Below are 14,382 nucleotides of genomic sequence, written 5' to 3' on the forward strand. Positions count from 1 at the left end.
GTGGGACACTTGTGACATGCTGGGGCAGCGAGTTACACGATAATTTTGGTTCATTGAAACTAATGTTTATACCGGTATGACATTGTTCTATGACTTGCGCGGACAAGCCAATGATCGTTTGCTATAATAATACAGTATAATCATGAAATTCTCATTGTCGGAAAAAAAGTCTGTAAAACAGGATTTCATGGGTTTTTTTCAGTTCCCTTCCAGTTTTATACACAGAAACACCTTCTTAAAAAGCAGTAGGCCCTAACTTATCATCATTAATTGTCATCAGCCTCATTTTACGATGATAGAGATTATAGTTATAGAGATTACTATAGTTTTGAATTGAATTCAACCAATGTTAATTTCAATTTTCTCTATCCTAATGATGAACTTTGAAACAGAAATGGCAATGGTCTACACAAAGTATAACGTTTTAAACGAGACATAAGTAGAGATTATAGTAGTTATTAGGTATGAAGCAAATACAACTTTATAAATGACGTTAATTTCATGACATCTTTTTTCCTTTTCTCTGGCAGAATCTCGATACTGACCACGTCATCAAAACATGCAGAATAATATTCCTTCTGCGTGCCAGGGACCCATTTCATAAGAAAAAAACCGCAAGGCTTTGTGTTTGGTATACTTTGAATATTTTATCCAGACAAGGGAAAGCACTATTTCCGAAGAGGCAGCCATGTGGTCTTATCTGAGAGGATGGGTGGTAGAAAGACACCCAATAGAGAGGCAGGATGCCTGGTGCGAAGGGTTAAACGCCATATTGACAGATTTCCTCGCCAATTGCTGTCGCGCCAGGAGTCACTGTGAATAAACTGTCGGAAAATCTAAATCCAGAGATCATTATTACGGTATGTGTACAAGTAAACAGCAGAAAGATGTGCTTCACTCTCACTCCACAACACGTGCATGCTTAATGAGATGAACATAAAGTTTCATCACCCTCAAAAGAACACTGACTTTGTCCTTGCGAAACGTATGGTCACGGGAATCCAAACAGGAGGAAATTGCTGAAGCCAACTAAACGCAAATCATCAGAAATAGAATGCAGAAAAACTGAACGCTAGCGCGAAAGACAAAACATTTAGGTGATTATATATTGTTTTTTACTGTCTTCGATCTGGAACAGGTAATCTTTATGCCAAAGTCCCCTGGCAAAGTTCCCGCAGTCTGATCAAGACGGAGACGTAAATTCAGCACCTACAATTTTACAATCTTTGAATTCGCTATACTGTATAGGGACGGATGGTATTTCCTAGCCTTCACAATCATCCGGGAAAGACGAAGCGTGGATCCTGCGAGATCGCTTCACATTTGCATCGCTACTTGCATTTGAAAGGGATGTACAACAGGTAGATTTCTTTTGTGACGGATGTGCTGGACAGAACAAGAATTCAGTCATTCCTACAATGCTAACATTTCATTGAGAGAGCCGAACCTGTCCCACCAGTCACAGTGTACTTAACCAACCACGGTCAAAGCGAAGATGATTCCATGCATAGGGTCATCGAACGCAGCCATCTATTATGGTATAGCGTATGGCAAGGAGATCACGGTAACGGCTCAGTTGACTACCAATTTTGTAAGATAATCGTGTTTGTTCTCATCTATATCGTGCCTTGGGGGTTCAGTACAGCGACATCGAAGATAGGAAGCCCACAAATCAGGAGAAATGCATCCTTCCTGTCTGTACCTCTGAAGTTGGGCAAATTACAGTAGATAGGAAGAAATTATTGGAAATCAAGATTATAAGGTGAAATGAATTCAACCTTCTGCAAGCATTCTCACACAGATGAGGAGTTCGATGTCATCGGAACAGACCGGGTATAAGAAAGCGTGGAGAAGAGCTTGATGAAGACAGTGAGACCTCAGCCTTTGTATAAAACTTTTCCCCTCTTCAAATTTCAGGTTGTACCTGCAAGCTCTCTGCAGTGGCACTAAACCTGTAGTCTAGCACCCTAACATCACGCATTACACGTTTTATTTTGTAGAAACTATACTTCCCCCAGATTGTGCGTCACATTCAGTTTGCATATACGCATCTGTACTGTAATTATTGGATATGATATACAGCTCTGAAGGTCATATAAAGCACCACCAGACAACGCAAAATCACCTGTACATTTTGGAAAAGAACGTCTCATGAGCCGCCATCAAGAAACTTTTCTATACCAGATTAGGGAGTTTACTTCAAATTATACTTTCGTTATTGTGTCATAATTCCTATCTTGAATTTCACAAAAGTTACTTTGCTTATCGTGAGCAACAAAGATGTATGAAAAGAACTACTGTACTTCATGTACTCTGTGCTTGAGCAGAAGTGATTCGATAAATTGTGCTAAAGTATGATGTTGAAATCGCTGTCTTATACAACAAAAAGAACATATACATTCTTTCCAAGTAATGATATAAAAAGAAAAAGTATGTCACTCTCAAAACAGTATGTATTTATTTCTTTTTAGCTCTTCTGCCAAAAAGTGTCAATGTGTCCATCATATTATAAAGTTAAATGTCTAAAACCTCTTAAAATATCACAAGCGTCATCTTGTATTATAAGAAAGACAAGCGGGAGGAAACAACACCTCAACCTGTCACTGTCCGACATCCTCACCTCAAAGATTATACTATCAAAATATGTAAAGTTCTTACTTGCACCAGCATTTAAAAGAGTATACCAGTATAACATGTTACAATTTTTCCTTTTCCTTAATAAGAGTACATCATGAGATACATACCCAAAATACACGTTTAGGGGAATCACTCGACTGACCTAACCCTCGTACAAATTTTTATCCGATAAATCACTACAATGCAACATATTCCAAATGAGGGAAATGTGTAAAAGGTTATATTGTCGGACTTAAGTAAAGCATTTGATATCACGATATATTACTTCGTAAATGCAACCAATCCTATGGAATTCGAGGAAAACGTTACATTTATGACATGATATTTGCCTGATGGACAACAATTTATGTTACATCAATGGTACCACAATCAAGTATGCTACCATATTAAAATGCAGCCTTTCATAAAGCTCATCAGCTTCTTTTTCTCATGTGTAAATGCATCACTCTTTTATCACTTCTTCTCTTTGCCAACGACAAGATCTATCCACATGATAGTGAACTTGAGTCGATTGGTAAATTCTTTAAAACTTTGAACTGTAGAACATTAGTTATAATCGCAGAGAGTTGTCAGACATATAACAAATTTATTGGACTTTAACCACCTCAAACTTTATTTTCAGTAACAGAAAGAATATTCATACGCATGGCAAACACTCAAATACATATTATAAATCAGTTATAAGCCACATGTATAGCGCATGCCAGGAATGCTGACATATAGGCCTACACAATTACAAACTAAAAAATAAATAATTCATTTGTTTCCATGTAAATTAAGATATTCAGCTGGGATCTGTGTAGTATCATAACGCCATCTAGCCATTCCCATATAAAAAAAAATACAACAAAAAGTAATTCCTCCTTAATGTTATTAACCAAAATGGCGTGACTGTCTGACAAATTGTTTATGAAATGATTTGACATAAGTCGTTCCAATACTTTTGACTAAGCTTTGAGAGAAAGTGAGAAATATCTGTTGAATCATGCATGAGTGACCACACATTAAGACAACCATTACTCCTCAAAAGTTACGAGAGCCCCTTTTTATTTTTTATACTTTTGATCACTTTGCTTTCTGGTTTATATTTCAGTACTGTGCAATTTTTTATTTTCCAGTTTGACTTTCTCACACAAATACACACATACAAATTCCATGCTTACATTTTCTGTCATTGCAATGTTAAACATACCTAGCATTATGGAACTCATTCAGATAATGAAAGAATTAACATCAGATACCGTCTGACCAAAAAGTAAAAGCACAATTACGTAGAAACAAACAAAAACAAACGAAGTAGCTGTTGCATCATGCCTACACTGTACGAGTGAGCACACTCAGCCCCAAGATAAAGCATGCAAGAAATGCTCATGTACCGTGTTTATGGCACAGATACAATCAATTCTTTACTTTAACAATTCGATTTTGAACCACTGTGCATGTGTAACTTTCCCAAAGAATCATTAACTGCTTCGGGTAATCTTTCTTTATGAATTTGAAGCAGTTCTTCCATCATAGTAGCTCTGTAAAAACGGTCAAATTGAATTACACGTACAACAGACACAAGACGAACTTGCACATAAAACAGTATAAACACAGAGTAATGCACACGTACGCACACTCAAACACACAAAACGCATACACACACACACACACAAACACACAAACCCAAATGCCTATACTTGCCTATATATCTGTGGCTGTCAACCATACACGTTTTGAAGAATAGATGCGATAAAAAAAAAGTATTAAGAAAAAAAAAATATACTGAAAGTGTTCCATACGTCACCGAATATAATCTTCACTGCATGCATTACAGTCATGGGTGTTTTCTATGTGAAATGGTTCCACGGATACGTAAAGTTTCATTTACAGTTCGTCTCCCGCGCCAGTAGTCCTTCGAGAACGGTCTTCCGTAACACTCAATCCCAGCGTGACGCGTTCCTCAGCACTGCCATGTAGAAGCCTCCATCTTCGGAGCATCTCTCCAGATTGTCCCTGTCTCCAGCACCCCGTCAGGCTATATCTTTACAGCTTTCTTCATCCAGGCTACTTCACCATGGTGGTTCAGCATCTGCGAGAAAGAAAAAGTGATGTCCATGCATGTTAACGACCTGCGAGCTGGAATCAAGAAAGTGAATGCTGAAGTTTAAAAGAAAAACCTCACGGCTGAAAAGGAAATGGCGAGAAAAATGTATATAGGAAAATGAAAAGAGTACATCTAGCCGCAGATTCGGAAAAGTGAAAACGGTTTTGTAGGCACTCAGAAAAGAAAGCGTTGCAACACAGATTCTATTGATCTGAATGCGTGTTTATTTGACTGGAGAATACGATGGGAGGTAGAAGGCCAACGCACATGAGAATAGTTGAATTAAATAGAAATTCACTCTCATACTTTAAATACGAATGAAAATGAACCTCACAGGGAAACTTATGTATTTTATACATTATAAATATACGTCCGTGTTTCTTGAACACTTAACTGCAGTGAAACCAATTTAAATGTAGGCTACTGTAATTGATAATTTGTAATAGGGTCTCTGGAAATGTATACAAAAGAGCACGAAACAAAATATTGTTAAGATAATTTGCAACTACTTGGCAGATGTTACACTGAATTTTAATTGTCATTAGGTAATGAAGTTCACAATACTGTTGCCACACCAGGATGAAAAAAAAAAGAAAAGAAAAAAAAGGGAAGAACAATTATCTTATGAAATATGATTATACAATGTATGGCAAAATTGTATCCATTCTCACTTTAATCAAGATCGGGAAAACAAGAACTACCTAAAATGACATTAACTTCGTATGTGGTAGTGGTATGCTTTTCTTTTCTTTTTTTTAATTTGAAATTTACCTGTATGAGTTGCTGTCTGAAAGCGGAATTTCGGACAATGCTGTTCCTTAGATTTGAGTTGAATCGAAATATGTGTTTACACTCCTGGAATGTCAACTTATGGCATGTTCAATTCCTTGCCTAAGTTCAGGTAAAGTACCACCCAACCTGCGATTATCAATTGTGATGAAAAAAATATCTTCAAAAACAAAACAAATGAGCAAGATTTTGCCTACCCTGCTATCAGAGCTCCAGTTGAGTCCACGGGAGGTTATCCATGCAGGCACTGAAACCGTCTCCCCATCAGCTGCCCGACACCCCTCCTCCACCAAGTAACGTGTCCTCTTCAATGGGCAAGGATGTGGGAACCACGGTGTGGGAATGAAGGACGAAGTTGGTACTTGTTTCGCTACCTCTTATGGAAGCTACCCGCTGATCTTCTGCACGCAATCCTCAAGAATACTCCTTTGGCAAAACTCAAGCATCATGTGTGTTTCCTGACTAACATGCATTCAGGTTGATACTGGGACCTTTGAGGGCAACGCCGTAATTACATTTTTTAGAATTAAAATGCTACATGTACATTTAGAGCGATAACATCGTCTTTGTGAATCAATATTCCTCTCAAGTTAATAATTATACGGTGCTGCAATAACCCACTTCAAAGCGATGTACAGTACAAATGAAATCACAATAACAGTAATAAGAATGAAAGCATTAATTTTGTTGAGTGCAGAAGCTACGTCTACGCTCTACTGCGCTGCCAGAGTCTTCAGAAATATAGATACTGAGTCTATAAAACAAATCATTTTATCAATGTTTGGTGCCAGTTTCCTTTTACATATATGTGTGTGTGTATATATATATATATATATATATATATATATATACATATATATATTAAGAACGAGGGGAAAAAAGAATTCAGTTGTTACAATAACATGAAAGTGGGGAAAATATGAACATGATGAACAGGAGGCTTAGTGAAGAAACGCAGTATGAATTTGGGACAAGTGCCTGATCCTACTGCCCTGTTCACCAGCAATTTAAGGAAATTACCCATAGGGCAATTCCGGCAGGCTCATTACTCACAAGGGCTCTAGCAGGAACAGGCCTTGGCCTAACCATGACAAGACCCCTGTGCGTAAGCATCCCTATAACAATAATGAATCAAACAACATGGAAACATTGTTGCATTATTGATATCTACTTTTGAACGAACTGAGCATACTGAAATATTCATAATGACACCATTATTATCTTCAAAAGTAAATTTTGTACTGACATATTTTTTTTTTCCAAATTTCAATACTCTTTTAGCATTTCTACCAAGGGGCCCTGCTCACATTATGTACAGATAAAATGTCCTGAACATCAAAACAAAATACAAACAATTACCACAAACCAACCACAAATGTGATACGGTACTCCAAGACCCACAAAAAATAGATAAATACAAACTCAAACATGTTTTACTATTACAACTTTTAGGGCAATCAGGAAAGAATTCCACTTCACTTACCCCCCCCCCCCCCACAACTGTTATTATACAATGCCTTCAGACTTCGGACTTCACTATCAGTCCTTCATACAAAAATAAGTAAATAACACGGACTTAAAAATACATAACACAAATAATATAAAAACACACAAATTAGTTGATTTTAATTCTTTTTCCATATTGTATGCATGCCTGCATAAAGTATTAATTAATCAATCGCCAATGTCCAAAGACAAAATGGTGAAGGACAGTAAATTGATAATAGTGACATTAAATATAAAAAAAAAACCACATATATACAATATAACAATTGTCTGCGTCGGGCAAGGTGGCCCTTTAAGTTGGTTAGCTGTTCTACCAAGGGGCCCTGCTCACATCATGTATACACACAAAAATGTCCTGAACATCAAAAAAAAAAAAAATACAAGCAATTACTACAAACTTACCACAAATGTGATACTCCAAGATCAAAGAAAATAAAATAAAGACAAACTCAAAAATTTTACTATTTCAACTTGGTCAAGCAATCGGGAAAGAATTGCCACTTCACTACCCCCCCCCCCCCCTTTACAATTGTTATTATACAATGCCTTCAGACTTCGGACTTCACTATCAGTCCTTCGTACAAAAAAAAAATAGTATGGACTTCAAAGTACATAACACAAAGTGATATAAACACACAAATTAGTTTATTTTGATACATTTTCCATACTTCTATGCATGCCTTCATAAACTATCAATTAATCAATCACCAATATCCAAAGACAAAATGATGGAGGATAGTAACTTAATTAGTGACATTTAATTTACGAAAAACACATATAGAATATGACAACTGTCTCCGTCAAAGACATGGCAAATGGTGTATTCAGTCACTAAAAGCTCTATTCAGGCCTTTGATGCAGAAGGTAAGAAAAATGAAACGTTATCTTGCTTTGTTTTATTGACAAGTTTTGTTCGAGCATCTTTGAAATTTGGACATTTGTACTTGAAACAAATATATGTTTACTGATCTTTGACAAAAAAAAAATCAAATCATTCAGATCTGTGAATGAGAACATCGCAAAATACTTTAACACTAAGAAGTTTGTTTGTTAGTATTTTCTAGGCAAATATGACAAACCCATTTCGTTTTTTATTGTTTCTTGAATTGCTATTTTTATCTTATTTATTTACTTATCCATTTTTTGGTGATTATGTCCAGCTGTTTGTTTCAAATTTTTCATAAACTCCCATTGGGAAACATAGTTCCTTGCAAATTGCAACAAGAGCTGTAAATATTGCTGCATTTATTGAGCGCATGCAAGAAATAGAACGCATTTAGTTGCTGGCTTCAGGAGTAGGGTGTCCCTCTCTTCATCAAGGCAGCAGCATGCAGCAGCCTAAAGATACATCTGGGTTTGAATCAGCAGGCAACAGCCTTGTTTCACGATGCAGGAGTTATAATCCCCTCAGAAGACCTCATGGAGAAGTAAGCTTTTTTTCTTTTTTCTTTCTTTTTTTTTTTTGGTTATTAGCTGAAAATCCGCAAGCTGAAAGCGTAAGCTAAAGTTCTTATGTTAAAATGACCCCCCCCCCCAAAAAAAAAAAAAAAAGAAAAAAGAAAAAGAAGAAGAAGTGGGGTGTATTTGACGGGTCCGTCATAGCGCAAACATAAGAACATTATCACTTATGCCTTTGCCCACTCTATATACTAGGACCATCGAAATGTATCTCTTATCATTAATTTTTATCATGTCCTATATATATTCATTTTATTCATATTTACTATTAGGCCTACTTAACGACATTTACCTAATGACACTGCCGTGTTCAAATCAGGAACACAGCACATTAATGTTTCCCAATTTGAAGATAAGTTCTAATGATTGTTACTTTAATCTCACTAGTCATGCTATAAGTATTCGAATTCATATGACATGATAAGCTGCATCTTAATAAAAAATGAATTTTACAGGATCAAAAATTGTCTTTTCAATTCATGTCTTTTGATCGTGTATAGAGGCAAGCACATGAAAGTCTTCATGTTTGGGGATTAAAAATTCCTTATGCAGATCTAAGTAGTGATCGGACCAAATGGTTTCTATACTACAAGATGCAAATTCATTCAAGAGAATCAAATATCGGTGAATTCTTGAATACACAATAAGTATTTTGGGGGTGTTCAGACTATATTGCGTTGATTTACTGCTGGCGTTGTTATAATATTTCACATACTGTATTACATTTGTTGGTCTCACTGAACTTGTGCAAAGACCTGTACCTGGATTAAACATATTTATACACCTCTATTTTTGAATGATCGGCGTTGTATCGTTTCAAAATAAAATGTCATTAGAATGTTAAGATGATTATTGTGTTGCTTATCTACTTTTTCTGGCAAATTCAACTATATTTTCTTTATTTTTCTTTAATTGCATTTCGTCGCTCTTTTCTAATTGACTGCAACTGCTGCTCGTTTTATAAAGAAACAAAACAAGACCTGGTTGTTTTTGCAGAAGAGAATCACATGCAAACAGGCTCTGAACAACCAGACCCTAAGGAGGGATATAAGCCCAAACCGCATTGGCTACAGACTACTGCAAGACGGGAAATGAAAATAACTTTTGAGAAGTGCAGTATATAGCGGTTTGGATTAAAACCATTTCAATTTCAGCCAGGCGGGATGCAGTGTTCACATCTTTAATAATATAGGGCACTTAAGATTTTGCCTGTCTGCATATACAACCTTTATTATGCATTTACACAGTATTTTAAGCCTGTCTGCATGTACAGCCTTTATTATGTATCTATACGATACGTTTAACATCCAGATAATGGATGTTGATATGACATTGTCAAAATGTAATTTCATGAGTACTTATCCATCATGTGATGACTTACTATGACTATATAGCAGTTGAATTTCGCGGAGTTAAAGGCACTACACCTTTTTGAATGAATTTGACATGATTTGTCTTTCATTAGTATTTCTAATCACGTAGTCGCAAGCACATGAGAGTCTTCATGGTTATAGGTATTATGAATACCTCATGAAGATGTATGGACTGGACTTAACTTAATGGTATGTACAATGTATTCTATTAGGTATATTAATCACAGAATAATAGACTATGATACTATAATAATAACAGTAAGGTCTTATTTACCCAGGGCAGCCTCTAACAGTGTTACCACTGCTCTAACAGAGGGCACGGTCATTATTACCCTATAGCATTGCCAGGTACCCATTTATACACCTGGGTCGAGAGGGACATGGTGGGTAAAAGCATCTTCTGCAAACCGAAACGAAACCTGGCTGTGGCAGCAGAAAGAGGGAGTCCAAGAGGAATTTACCCTTAAATTAAAAAGCAGCGAAGCATTCTCTGGAAAAGTTCCAGCAAAGACCAGTGGCTAAGGATCGTAATGTCACCCCCCCCCCCCATACTGTTACATTCCATTGGGACAGTCAATTCCATTTCATTTTCGGAGACAAATCGCTGATTATTATCGTCATAAATGTCTAAATGCAACATCATGAATAGACCTCCAATAGTCACACAAAATAATATCAACCAGGGAATGTCCATATTTTTCTGCACTGCATCTTAAATCTGATTTGAGAATTCAATCTATACTATAATCTAAAAATTTGTGTAATTCACCGCAGATAGAATAAATGAGCCACAGACAATGTTTATCAGCATCAGCCAAAATGTGGCTTTACTTAATACAGCTGTACATGATCGGACTCATATAACAAGAACTTCTAATGTTTTCTAATCTTTTTCGCTCTACTTATATCTTTGTTTGTAAGACAAGCAGCTACAATTAATGAGTTTAGGTCAAGTTAAAAAGTCATCTCTTGAAGTAACGTATTTTCTGTTTGAATTATGTATGTTATTTTGTAATGCGCAGTAGAGTATATTATTATAGTAGCTGCGCAATATAAGTGTCCTTTATTATCATCATTATCATTATTATTACTATTATCTGCAAAGAACTAAGCATATTAAAATGAAGTACCTTCACAGTTTTGATTTCAAGCTTTTATAAATGTTAAGTGTATGAAGTTTGCGCCATATTCTGTTCAAAGTTAAACTCCAAATCGAAGAATTGCCAGAAACGAATCATGCCGCAAATGCACCGGAGGTGCTAATGCAGTCCGCCAAACAGCGGACACTACCCCAAAGAAAAAATGCGGACCCAGTATTAAAAAACAAACACCCCCCCCCCCTAAAAAAAAAAAAAAAAAATGCCTACCGACCCTCTTGGGTTTGGACAATTAACCGACTAAGGGCAAGCAAACTTAAATTTGTCATGGGCAACCAGAAATAGCAAACATTTTTGTGCAAGACATTAGCCGACTGACACGAATTATGCAAGCATAGGTGGAAAGGCCTCCTGCAGGGCAGTGCAAGTGTGTGTGTGTGTGTGTGTGTGTGTGTGTGTGTGTATGTGCGTGCGTATTTTTAAGCGCAATGGCAAAGGAAATATGAAATTAAAGATGGGCTTTGGTGTATTCTCAGTTTGTACAGGTACCTCTACATAATCTATTGTTCATGGTATTCGTTACGGCTTGCAGAAATATCGAAGGTATACAGGGTGAAGGCTGGCATAATATATTGAAATATACGCTAGTGTGCTTTCACTTGAAATACTGAAAGGCCATTTTAATTTTCGCTTGATTGACTATGCACCTTGGTTTGTCACATGGCATCATTAGATGGGCCCTTATATTAACTAAAACTATTGTTTTAATCAGTTTTCCAACCACAGACAGCCATTATTTCGATGCGAAGGATAACTACATTTTGTCATATCTTCGTGTAAGAAACTGCATTTTAAAATTCATCAAGAGATTAAAAGAAAGCAAAATGTATATAAAGAAACAATGCTTTATGGATTTTAATTATGGAACAATCTACAAGCAAAAGTTTAGGTCAGATTAAGCTGAATAAAATCGTGCCTTTAGAGAATCGACTGAAAAGCAGTGTCAACGTAATCCACACAGAAAGAGAAATCCATCTACGATGTATAAGGCACATGAGGAGGACTCTACCAGTCCTGTCTTCACCTACGTTTGTCTATACACACCGGCACTGTATACCACGTTTCACGTGGTTACTGGACAACAATGGATTAAGTATCTTTATATAAGTGCATTATTTGTTCACTTCCTTTTTTCAGGTCTATCCAAGAGGGCAAGCAAACTACTAAGTCTGGTGCCACAAGTTTCACTGTAACGTGAGTGTGACATGGACAGCTTGATAGAGACATACACTGCTGATATCTGCCATCACTGGACTTGGTGCAGAAAGAGGTGCAGGAAGAGCATGAGCGCTGGAAAGCCGGCTTCCGGAACCATCCTAACCCATTTGATTCCCATGCACTTGACATCAGAGTATGCGACCAGTTGAAATATCCAAACATATTTGTATTCCAAAAGCTAGCATGCACTTAATTAACAGACACAAGCGCAGTGTGAGCGGTCATCACTACACCCGGGCAACAATGGTCATGGAGCGGCTGTCTTCGTTAGCCTTAATTCATATCCATTACGACTATTCTCATGACGTGGACAAGATCATAAGTCGATTTGCAAAACTGCATCCAAGGAAAATGGCTTTGGCAAACCTTGTATATGGTGACCAGTAGGGAGTTGGAATACATGTACACTACTCATCAAAAAAAGACTAAAACTGACCCCTTTGCATTTTTAGATAACTCCTAAAGGAAATTCAGAGGAGAGGGTTCATCCCCAAGTGCTAAAGAGCACAATAAGTTTGCAGAGAGAGTATATTCTGTCACTGCACAATGTCAGCCAGTAGTCAATCAGTTCTATATACGATCACCTGCATCAACACTCATTTTTTACAACGTGAGCGGTATGGATATGGATCATGGATATGGTGATCATGACGTGACGGAGTAACCCACTCCAGCGGAAAATCTGCCGCTTTGAACACTCCAACCGGCCTGGCCACGGGACTTCGGCTTTTTTTGCACTGTCAGAAATCTTCAAAATTAGGCCCTAATGTAAAATAGTTCTTTCAGATATTCTATTATCATTGGTATATAAAACACCTACTGATTTTGATATAGGCCTATACGATTACGTTTTCCGTGCTTCCCGTTGACATTCAAGAATCTGATTCGATGGTCCAACCATTGCCTGGCATAGCAGCCTGGACCGACTTGGCGAAAGATGAAGAACAGGCGTCGACCAAGTCAACGACAGGGTAAACTAATACCAGTGCCGACGTATCGCCATCTACTCCTCCCCATAAAGAGACAACGCAAATCAAACGCTGATGAGTAGCAAGCTGAGATCTTAGCTGAAACCTGGGCGACGTGGATTCAGGTAGAGAGAGAATGCTCACGAACGGACAGGGGAGACTGTTGATCGAAAAGGAGAGACTGGCAATTGAGAGTTGCATCGCAAGAGTTTGTATTAGGCAGCAGAATGGAGAAAATAATTACACGACCGGAATTACAAGACCACGCCTTTCTTCTCCCCCATTTCGATATTCTTGTATAATACAAAGTTACTTTTTTCCAAATGATGTGAATTTGTGTATTACAGTCACCAAAGATTAATTTTTGCATTTATACGTATAGTATTGACATTGTTTTGATGTTATGATGTAAAAAGGGATGTTCTTGATTTGTTATTTTTTGTATGTTGAATTAACTGTTATACTTTGTCATTCTGTTGCAGGGCCCCGTAGGATAACAGTGTATGAACCACTGATGGGGATACTCTTGGTAAAGAACAATTAAATATAGATAACAACACCAAAGGGTGGCATTTAACATAATTCCACCTAATCTACTGATGAATAAGCTTGTTGCTCTTAATACTAAGCCCTCTTTAATTCTCTAGCTTAATGATTTCCTCACCTGGATAGAATTCAAAGTATGATATACAATCATATATTCATTTTTAATTCACTTATAGATGAAGACAATTTCACAAATCAACATAAACATAGTGACATCAAAGGACTAAACATGAACATGTTTTCCGTCTCCCGTGCAAGTTTTGTTGGCATTATAATAGACGTAAAAATTGATGTTTCAAAATGCACGCAATCATATACGCATTACCCTTTTTCCTACACAAGTATAATATGTTATACATTCTTATTTCAAATTTATTAACAGATCAATTGCACAATAACATGTATATTTCCCAATGTACAAAAAAAAAATGGCGTCTTTGAAATATACTACTGTAAATGTAAGCCTTAGTATAATTAGTCAGGTAAGGTTTACGCTATTCAACCTGTTGAAGACAATACTCGGGCCAGAGTTATTGGAAATGCGTGTAATAGCAAAATCAGCTCATCTTCAACAGGTTAGAAGAACATAAACGCAAATTGCGGGCTTTACACATGGTATTTATTCACCTTTTTTGGTGACA

Source organism: Diadema antillarum, unplaced genomic scaffold (genome assembly GCF_040938485.1).
Source record: "Diadema antillarum isolate AM-2024a unplaced genomic scaffold, OU_Dant_1.0 seq00001411_RagTag, whole genome shotgun sequence".
Classification (NCBI taxonomy): domain Eukaryota; kingdom Metazoa; phylum Echinodermata; class Echinoidea; order Diadematoida; family Diadematidae; genus Diadema; species Diadema antillarum.